At 36.7% G+C, this 11667-nt stretch overlaps 1 pseudogene; it reads left to right on the forward strand.

Moving 5' to 3' along the window:
* LOC143382629 (eukaryotic translation initiation factor 5A-1-like) overlaps positions 1–10832 on the forward strand; it is a 107130-nt pseudogene extending 96298 nt beyond the window's left edge.
* The last annotated feature ends 835 nt before the right edge of the window (positions 10833–11667 follow it).

Genomic DNA, 11667 nt, shown 5'->3' on the forward strand with positions numbered 1-11667 from the left:
TTAGATGTTAGGGAGATGGAGATTGGGTGAGCTATCTGTTTATTCAGTAAGACTTTATCACTGATAGAAATTCTGATACTTATTGCAAATGCAGTTATAGCAACATAGCTGTAAAATCATTCCTGTAGATTATTATTATTATTATTCTTAAAACTTCTGAGTTTGTGGTCATAGTTATCAGGAGAAAATAAGAACTTTTCTCTTACTGGTATCCATCAGTTTTTCTGTTTCCTTTGTGAATTTTTAATTAAGGTTCTTCAGTAAGATGAAGAACATAATAGAGGACCTAGTTTTGTTACACAATAGATAAGCAGAAATAAAAGTCATAAACTTTAAAATTTAAACACAGACTATTTTACACAATGATTTAGTTAAAAAATTAAAGAAAAATAAATGCAATTTCCAATATTTTCATGTTTTATAATTTATTTTTCAAGAAACTACAAAAACTGGGGAAAAGTTTGCATATTGGCGAGTAACCAAAAAGTAAATTGCTACTAAGTTGTAGTAGTTACTTTTTTCAAGTAACTTTTTGCTTATTTTGTTTGTTTTATTTTTTTTTCTGCTGGCTGATTATACAAATTAAATATTATAGAAATAATGTATAATGTCAAAATATTTTTTTTCTGCAATTGAGTAATGGGGTCATGAACTGCTGTTTATCTATAATTATTGAGGGTGTTCTTCCTGTCTAATTAGTTGTGGCAAAAGAGAAGAACTACCTGCATTCCATTTCTACTACCCAGTTTAATGAAATCCACTGCTCAGAATATTACTATCATTTAAGTATTACTTAAGTGAAATTTAATTAAAATAAAGGCAAAAACATCCATGAAGCTTATTTTCTCCAGTGTTGAACATCAGTGCAACTACTTATTTTGAAAAATAACTTTATGTATACATTGTGGTAAGAAATGTACAATAGAGTTTTACTCTAAAATAGAAATCCCCCCATGTCTGTTTTCTGTTCTTATGTTCATATCCATGGATATCAGTGTTCCTGTTGGTGAGGCTGATGTTTTTCTCCTCCTTACACATAGTCATTTATCAATTCACACCAGACTTGGGGAAGGGTAGAATATAAAACTCCCTCAGCTACAACATTAAGAAAAAGGACTTTGGAAAGGAAATTCAGAATATTTTCCCCTGGCATATGTTATTGATATAGAGATGAAAGTTGGAATCCTGAATTCTAATCCTGGCTCTCTAGTTAACTCTAGAGGTGCTAACCAATTTATTAATCTTTCTTTGTTCATTTTCTTCTATTAAAAAAGAGGGTTGGCCTAAATACACTCCAGACTTCCTTTTGGCATCCTAATCAGTTCCTGATTTCAATGCCCTGGTCTAAGATGTTGTTTTCCTCTTCCTATCAGCAGCGAGCTAATTTCATACAAATGGCCTGGAACTGTAAAGCCCCCATTATTTGCATAACTGACCTCCATCCTACACTGCCCGTGTCTGCTTAGCTGATAGGGTTGACTGTTTGCCAGGCAACACCCTAGCAATTCATCTTCTCTTTGCACGTTGGCAACAGGTCAGGGGTGAGGACAACTGAAGCAACCTGCAATGCAATGGCAACTCCCTGGCTGTGCTTTGGCACCAACTTAGCCCCATGTTGCCTGATGCCTCATCCTTTCAGTATTTAACACAGAAATTTAGCACTCTTAGACTTATTTCACAGTAGATGACAGAGTACCAGTGCTACTGAGAAGCTGCCCAGCTATTTCCTCTTCTATAGGTAGGCGCAAAGGCAGACAGAGAGCCAGGCTGAGAAAGGCTACCTGAACATTATGCCCCCATGCACATCACCTCTCCCAGAGAAGGCAGGTGGTCCTAAGAAATGTGAAGATGACAAGTTTGTGAGCTCAAAGGAATTTAAAAAAAAAAAAAGAGTAGAGGAAAATGCAATAAGATTTTTAATATCTCAGAATTCATAACAAAAGTATATATTTGTTTTGAGAAAGGGATAGAGATTAATTTAAACTTGGCTTGAAAGTCAGAGTCCAGAAATCATTAATGTGTATTTTAATACAGTCATTCATTTTTATGAAGTTGTATAGTTTTCAATGTCATTTTGTAACAAATGACTCATGATGACAGAAACAGTTGTTTTTAAGACATTGGGTATAAGGATTGCTAACCTACCATTCTGGGTGCTTCTGGACTGAATTTTGAGAAATGCTTTCATAACTTTGACTCTTATCACTGACAGAGTAACTTTGGGATTGAATGTTAAACATATGACTTTAAGAAACTCAGCCATGTTGCCTCTTTCTGGGTCACCTTATTGAATTTCACCCACACCATACCACAGAGTGTCATAAGCCAAAATGTTGATAGAAAATGTTTTCCATTTGTGGGCAGCATTTTTACAGGTATTAACTCATTTGAATTCTACAACAACCTTACTCAAAAGAACTGAGAAATGATGTCACAAAGCTCTTAAGAGATGACCCTAAAATCCTCATTCCAAGCCTGGTATCTTTACCACTACACACAGAAGTGAAACTCAAAAAAACAACAACAACAAAAAACAAACAAACAAACAAACAAACAAAAAAACCCATGGAGCTCTATGAGGCAATTAGATTCAATGGTAGAGTTTTAAAAAACAGGAGTCAGAAATCCCAGAAAATAGAACCAAAGATTATGCAGAGGTAAGAGCTTCCCAATGGGAGCTAAGAGTAGCTAAGATGAGTGGATTGAGATGCAGCAGACATAGAGTTTCTATCACAAAACTAATGTTTAAGTTCTTTTTGGCCCCTAAGGAGAAGATTTCCATCAGCCCTTTTAAGTTATGTCTATTCTTTATGAAACATATAGCTTTAGAGAATTACGGGACGCCTCTAAATTAATTTTTGCAAATCATGACAGAGGACTTCTGACACCTGTTTTATTAATAAAGGGCCAATAAAAATGCTTACAGAGCTGATTTTTGCTCTTTGAAACTTAAATAAATAAAATATATATTTTCTATAAACAATAATAAAGGTGGCATTAAGGAAACAAAGTATTTGGGCCAACTCTCCAACTCTAAAACTTGCTACTTCAAACTGAAATATTCACATAACCTATGGTAGGCCCTTGAAAGTCAGATGGGGAACCTGGTTCTGCTTGAAATATGCTGTCTGACTCTCCAGCGTTGTTCATTTCAGGGAAAAATAACGGCAGGCAAATGGACCCGACCAAAATAAATTGGTTGCACATTCAGTGAAGCTCCAATTTTAAAACAAAGGAAAACAAAACAGAAAACATCTATCCTCACCATGTGAATACAAACTCATGTGTAAATGGAAACATGTCACTCCTCACTTTGTTAAGATATAAATACAACTTAAAATATTGCTGAGATTTTCATTGAACACCTTGAACAGGACAGAAAATATTGATAATGGAAGCATCTTTTGATTCACAAGGCTACTCTGGATTTTGAGAGATGGATTTATGTTTTTCATTTCTAGAGATCAGAAATAAAACTAAGAGGTGTGTGTTGTTCTAATACATGTTCAATATGATGTAGGTCACGCAGGGTCATACTTTCAAATACTTCAGACGTCTAGAGAATTCACTTGCTTCATGCATCATTTGTTTCTTGGGTTTAGCTGGATATTTTTGTCAAGAATCCCAACACTGTTATCATGATATGATGAATTGTTGCTACAAGAATAATTTTTCCCCTTAACTCACACGCACAGTTTTTTTCCTAAGGATCTGTCCATATAATACCCACAGGGATGATAGAGAGGTTCAAACATGTCCATCAAAAGTTGCTTTTTTCATTCATGAGGCAAATATTTTGAGTGACTGCTTTGAAAATTAATGGCTAGTTGTTTTCACTTCGTAAAAATATAGTCTCCATTTTATCAAGGATTTGCTGCAAATCCTAGAAAAATGGAATTGTCAACTGGCAGTGGACTTTCCACTGTCTATGGTATGTCTCTGAAGCTTTAGGGAATTCATTTAGGTGGAATTGGGCAGATAATTGGATGGTAAGTTTTGATTTTTAGAATCTAGAGTTCAAAAGAAATGCAGCAGTCATTTTATGAATTTTTCACTTAAATTTCTATTAAGTTTTGTTTGAATATTGTATAAATGGTAACAATAGTACAAACTCACAATTTCTATTTTGTTCTCATGAAAAGTTTATTTACTTTGATTTATTACCTATTCCTCTTCAACTTGCCCTCCACCCCAGGAAAGAAAATATCCAAAAAATTTAATCAGGTATAGAATCTTGTTCAAGGCTGGCTAGGCCCAGGCAAGCAATGCTTATGGTTAAAGTGAGCAGAACACAGATGTGTCTAAACACCTGGACAAGAAGAAAGAGGTAGGGAGGCAGGCAGTACTCAGCTCCGCTTCTACTGTTGTGCTTACCTTTGGCCTGGCTTGTTCTTTCCTCTCCTGGGAGGAGAAAGTAAATGTATTACTGGTATAGCCTACAGGGAGGAAATTATTTCCAGGTATCATAAATTCAGACCAAAGGCTGAGCTTCTAGGAGGAGGTGTTGGAGAACTTAATTTAAAACACAAGTAATCCCATCCACCATGGGGAAGGAAAGATGGGAGTTTTCTAGAAAGCATTATGAAATATTCTATAAATGGTGACCTTGACATCACTCATCCAAGCAGAGGCCAGAATTCTGATGAGTATGTTCAAGGAGTCAGGGTCCTCCATACCTAAACTTGTGAGTTAAAAAAGACAGTTTTGCCTTAGAGCAAATCCAGACGGGTATGTACATTACTCTTCATCTAAACTTGTGCTTGTCCCTCAACTAGCCCCTTGTACCAACCATCCTTCAAGCACCCAATTGAGGCCCCCATTTCTTCGTAGCATTACCAATGATTTCATTTTTTTCGTTTAGATGGAAATGCTGTAACAAGTGGTGTAAGGGTGATACTCAAATTGGTAAACAGAGTAATTTATTTCATAATCATAGATATATGATCCTGCAATATCTCACTTCCCTATTTATTGATTTTCCCATTCGACAAAATCATTAAGAATTTTTTTCATGTGCTAAGTTCCATGTTTCATGTTAAGGAACCAAAAACTCTTAAGTCACAAGAAACCCAAAGGAGAAATGGTTGCTGCTATTTATAAGTATTTTTTTAAAAGGTTGGGAGGAAGGAGACTGCTTAAATGAGAGAAGTAAGATTTGAAGTTTCATAAAGGACCTAGGGTTAGTTATCCAGCTGACAAGAACAAAGGACACAGAGTCGCATTTTACACACAGAGAACACTGCAGAAAGTGTAATGGTGTAGTACAGTGGTAAGAGCAGTACAGAGGTGATAGACACAATAGCCAAGGACAGAGGGAGAGGGGAGGAGAATAGTGAGAAGTAGGAAATAGAAGAGGAGCAAGAAATAAGAGCAGAGGAGGGGAAAGAACCAGAAACTGGCCAGTATTCAGCATTAGATAATAGATATTTATACTGAAGTCAGGGAGGTATATGAAGGTCTTGAAGTGATTTGTTCGAGAGAATTTGAACAGGGTTGGTGTTTGTTGAAAATGTATTACTATTTTATTTTGTAGGTATTGCTTTAGTCAGCTTTTTTTCCCTACTGTAGACAAAAGACCTGATAAGAAAAATTTTTAGAAAGGAAAAATTTATTTGGGGCTCACTGTTTCAGGAGTCCTCAGTTCATCACAACCAGCTCCATTGCTTTGGGCCCCAAATGAGACAGAACATCATGGCAGAAAGGTGTGGTGGAGGAAAACAGCTCAGAACATGACAATCAAAAAGCAGAGTGAGACTTGGGTCATCGGGAACCAAAATCATGCTCTCAGTGAACCACCCCTTCTAGCCATATTCTATCCTACAGTTACTACCCAGTTAATCCCTATAAGGGAATCAGTAATACATGGATTAGGTTAAGACTCTCATAACTCAATCATTCCACTGTTTTGCATTGTCTTATACATGACTTTGGGGGACACCTCATATCTGAACCATAACATGTGAAATCTGAGGTTCAGAATTATGGCAATTTGCCAACAGTGACACATTTACTAAACAGACATGGCACTCAAACCCCAAATTTAAACATCTAGACTCCAAACTCAGTTACCTCACTATAATAAGGAAGAATCTTTACAAAACCACACTATGGCATCATGCTTTTCATATCCACAAGTACTCACAGATGCCTCTGAATATCACAACAATCGAAAAGGAAAACAGAATCCATATGCAGTTTTTTTTAATGTTGTTTAGTTTGGATGACATGGAGGCAATTATGTCTAATTTCCCACCTTCCTCCTGCTAACATGTGCAGAGCCAGGAGCTTCTCATGTTGGCCCATCTTTGCTTTATGTTTCTGAGCACTTTCATGACAGCATCTGTGCCTAGCAGACCTAGCCAGGCCACCCCAGAGTGCAGCATGAAAGGTCACACATGAGCTCTCACAGTCACAATAGGAGCCATAAGGAAGTCTGTCCTCATTGGTTCTTCTCTCAATTAGCAAATCCAACTGCTTTAGGTCAAACAATAAAAAATGTGATCCTCCAGAACAGAGCAGAAAGGAGTAAATAATTTTAAATATTGCCTAAGTATTTGATGGTTTTTTGATTGATTTCTTTTCCACTTTGGGTTGTAGAAATAAAAAGAGGTAGGACAACCTCCCTGAGATACAGCTCATCCAGTGTTCTCCTATGTCTCTCAAAAAGAAAGATAACTCCACATTTTCCCCTTCTTTCTATTCTCCAATTTATTTCCTTATCAAATTCATAGTAATATACACTGAGATGTCACCTGCCTTTTCAAAATCAATTAGTTATACTATTGTATTCATTCCTCCTTGACCAGTCAGTCTCAGGTTTTGTACTGTGAGCTGGTTATTTAAGAAGAAAGCAGTAGATTACTAATGTTTCCAGCATTTTGCTATTTCCTCTGTCCATGTCGTCCAGCCTTCAGATCATCCTCCCAGTATCATTCAAATCCTAACACTAATTTATTGTGAGCAACTCCAAATCCAGGTACTTCTGGATGAGAGTCTTTCAAAGTAAACAAAGCATTTACAGTGTTTATCAATCTTATTCTCTAATCATATTTCTTTTTTGGCCCTCACGTGTTCTTCTGTTTCACATTCCTATGACCCCTTCCTTCCTCTCTCACGCCTGGCTTCTCCCTTTTATTGTACCCAGAATAGCCAGCATCAGATTAAAAATGTGATCACATGCTCTCCTCCTTTTATTCCACTTGGAAAAGCAAACAACAGACTGAAAAAAAATGGCCAGGCTGTCAAAATGATTGGGAATAAAATGAGGAAAACATTATTCCAGAATAAATTATTCGGGTCCCCATAGACATTCCCCTTGAGGCCATTGCCCAGGGTTCTTTCTACCAAAGGTTTTCTTCTGGCCTTTCTCCATATTGTCCTTCATGCCATCACATTTTGTAGCATTATATGCTTATATGATGAGTGTATCTGTGTGTTGGGGGAAGATTTATCTTCAAGATATGGAAACATGTTTGACTCTCTCCCTCTCTACTCTGAATACAGACCCTCCTTTGATTTCAATAAAGAGGAAAATCTCTTTTTACCCATTCTGCTTTTTTTCATTCTTTTTTGAGTCATCCTACAGTTCATTCCACTGAGATGTCACTCTGCTCCAATGACAATAGCTGTTTGCATAATTGCGAAGTGTATATTAGTGTCTCACTTTTTAGATTGTCTCTATTTCAGAGACAACATGAAGAATCAAGAGACCCATAAATTGTTTTGAGCAAATATGAATACAACATAATCATGTATAATTACATTGTGCCAATAAAAAAGGAAATAAATAAATGAAAAGACCCATCAAAATCAATTTTTCCAAATAAAGCCAAAGATGAATAGAGAAATATACCTACAGAAGGACTTTCAATAGTATTTTGTCCCTGTTACTTGGCTCACAGCTTATTTCCAGAGATAACATTCTGCAATCCCATTCTTTGGAGTTTCACCTCTTCAGCCCATTTTCTGGTCCAATTCTGCACTTCATCTTTGATATTCATGGGTTAATTACATTCTGTGGGATATTTGCAATAATGACATAATTATTTTACAGATAACAATATTTAGTGTGCTTACCTGCCCAAGGAAATTCTAATGATTAAATTATATATATTTTTCCAAGTATGCACACAAAGGACTACTTTAATGATTTTAGTGGATTCCTCCATAAATCATCCAGAAACATAAAATAATTCAAGACCCTTTTACCCGCTGGCATTGTAACACATCAGACACAAAGATAAATATGGCATTATCTCAGTCTTTTTTACAAGTAAAAAAAAGGTAGGCATGGAGGACAAAAATACTGTCAAGAAAACTTATTGGAAAGTATAAGGAGAGAATATGAATATGCTTAAAGAGTGGGTGCGATTTAACACTGGAGAGGACATTCTGACTAAAGGGTGAACAGGATTTGGATGGGTAAGCCTGAGAGACACAAGACTGCAATATAGGGAAGAGGAATGGACTAGATAAATTTTGCAGTTGAGGAGAACAAAGAATGCAAGCATTTTATTTTTTAATTTCTAAGGGTTGGGATTTTGGTGCCAGGGTAGCAATGGGCATATCACCTTCCCAGCTACTGCCAATTTGAGGACACGTTTTCCTATCTCACCCTCCAAAAAAATGTGCACTGACTCTCAAGGGAGACTCTTACCAAAAGGGAGACAGCCAGTTGATGATTTTATAGTCAAAATTCAGCTCTTCCAATGGCAGTAGCCAGCATTTTAGATTAACTGAGAATCAAATGCTGTACTCCATCCAAACAAAAGATGTGTCCTGTGTCATAGGTCTGGGATTGCCACTCTATAAATAATGAGGTATTTTACAAAACATGTGCCTACAATGTAATAAAAAAAAAAGAAAAGAAAAGAAAGAAAACCAGAGCAGCAGTCACCCTAGTGTTAACTGAGCCCCTGCAGCTCTGGCTAAAATGAGAATCTGACGACCTCATTAGTTTTCTCAGGGGTGGGAAGTAGCCCAGACAGATGTCCTGGGCCATGTGACTGGGTAAAGATAAATAGCCAGAATGCAGCTGTGTAGACAGCTGTCCAAACCGATTAAAAAAAAGATCTATCCATTCCCCTCAGTATCTTGAAAGTCTCTGGGATTATCACAATTTATACACCAGTCTCAGATATGTCTCCTGCATAATAATAAAACAGCATTTCCTTGGTACAGTAATTTTTCAAAATTCACTGCAAACATAGGTTCAATTGTATAGTCTTCAAGAAGTTAAATAGGCTTTTCTAGGTGTGCAGATATACAAGTAAATTGGAGTATTAACCCAACTTATTAATTAAATGTCTGAAACATATTTTAGGATGGGTGATCATGATTTCATAACTTCAGTGGAAGAGGTGCAACCAGAGTTCTAGAAACTAATCATTCATCCTAGGCCACTCATTCTGTGTAATAGAGGGGAGTAGGCCACTTCAAATTCGGGGTGTAATCTCACAATCTTAAATAGCAACTCAGTAGACAAGAAATAAAGCAACCTGCTTAACCTTTTGTGGGAGAATGGGCAAGCTGTTAGATATTCATTCAATGAAATTTTGGTCAGTAATGAAAATGAACAATTTACTCTTTCTACAAGATTTCACATGAGGTCAGTGAGACTGAGATATGAAAAAAAAACATTCATGATTAAATTGTACTCAAGTAGGATTATAGTACCACCTGGACCCCATCCTCAATTCTAGTGATCACATTCAGATGGGACTCAGATCTTTACAACAATGACTATGAGAACTGGGTTCCAAGGGCTTCATCTGGAAAATTTTTCTTGTAGTTTTTCACTTTACTAGGTATAATAATTTGTACCATATTTTGTCTAATTTCCCCAAATACCCTCAAAATATTGGGATATTTTGAGGAAAGGGATGGTCATGTATCAGCTGTTTTATTAATCTGAATTACTTATAAATTATTTGTACACATGATTTATTTATTTGCTATCTAATAGTTATAATAGAGAAATATTCAACCACCAGAACTGTGAAGATTCGGTCTCATCCTTTCTAAGAAAAATAAAAACTAATATAGTCCATATTTGTACATTTAATCATCCAAGATGATTGAAATACAAGGTAACAAATAAGGTAGAGTTAAAGTAACAACAGGCTTAGAGGCCACCCTTGACTGTGGGCAAAAGTAGGATCAAATCAGTGTGATCATACAAGTTGAAGTTGAAGCCTCTTAAAAGGGAAGATGATTTGGACTTCAAGACAGGAAATTCAAGGGCCGCATGCACATTACCAATAGAGTGCTCAGTTTAAGAACGACTCAACATAAGAATGGTTTCATGATGTTTTAAAAGCTGACCATGCAATGTCATTGAGATGTCTACTTTGAAAACTGGCAAGCCTGGCCATCCCAAGGTCTACCTGTTTGATATGGACATCTTTACTGGAAAGAAAACAGGTCTGCCCATTAACCTATACTATGAATATCTCCAGCATCAAAAGGAATGACTCCCACATGGTTGGAATATGGGACAAAGGCCTATAATTGCTTCAGGACAGTGGGCAGGTATGAGAGCACCTTCCTCTGAAAGGAGTTGAGAAGATACTGTGGAGAAGAGATCCAGGTCTGCCACAACAGAGGAGGCAGCTGTTGCAACCAAGGCCATGGCAAAATGCCAGCATCCCTGGTGGCAGAGGACCCATCCCCTAGCCCGGCCTTGCTCTGGCCCAGCTCTTGGCTGGATGACTCCTCAACAAATTACTTTATATTTTAACATTTTGATTTGGTTTTCCCCATCCCCACAGTCAATCAGAAGACTGCCCTTCATCCAGCTAACTTGGCCAGGAGCCAGGGAGTCATGGCTCTGATGAACCAACCCTTCCACTCTGCCCTGGGTGCTACAACCCTGGTGTGGGGAAGAAAGATAGGTGCTGCTTGTGGTTCAGTTTCCTTAGTTTGTTTTAAATTAAAATTTGGATTAAAAAAACTGAATTCTAGCAAATGGTCCATTTGTTCTTCCTTCCACCTGTCCCTGGACTGCTTCCCTGTTTCCCTACAACCCTTTAAGCTAAGCACCAACCCCAGAGACTGGGGACCAGAGCCCTCCCCTGACTCTCCCAAACCCTTTTTTATGAGAAAGAAAGAGGAGAGAGGATCTGTCCCTTCCTCAGTTAGCTGAACTCAACCTCTCCTGGCTCTTTCCCTGATATATTTGTTAATGTCAAACCTGAATAAAACTACAAGTTTAATATGGAAAAAAGAGAACAAATAAATTGACCTTTAAAAAATAATGTTCTGGTTATGAAACACATCTTCTTATAATGGCAATTCATTAAGATGAAACAACAAAGTAATTTGACTTTGAATACAAAATAACGAAAAAAAAAACCTTAATAACTAAGTAAATATTTAAGCACACTATTAACCAGACATTTTTAAATTTATGAACTCAGCACTAATAAAGGAATGTTCATCTGAGTATAAGAATATCAAATAAAGACGCCAGCAACACTTTTTATTATAAGTATTATGGACTGGTAGAAGATGTACTGGAATTTCCAACTTACCACTAACTAGTTCGTGACCATATGGATGTCTTCTTTCTCAGAAATAGCACCCACATAATATATGTGATATTTTTGTACTCAAAAATTCTATTTATTGATAAATCTAAACAAAAAAGGCTATTTTGGTTGAACTTAA

This window comes from Callospermophilus lateralis, chromosome 17 (assembly GCF_048772815.1).
Source record: "Callospermophilus lateralis isolate mCalLat2 chromosome 17, mCalLat2.hap1, whole genome shotgun sequence".
NCBI classification, from domain to species: Eukaryota; Metazoa; Chordata; class Mammalia; order Rodentia; family Sciuridae; genus Callospermophilus; species Callospermophilus lateralis.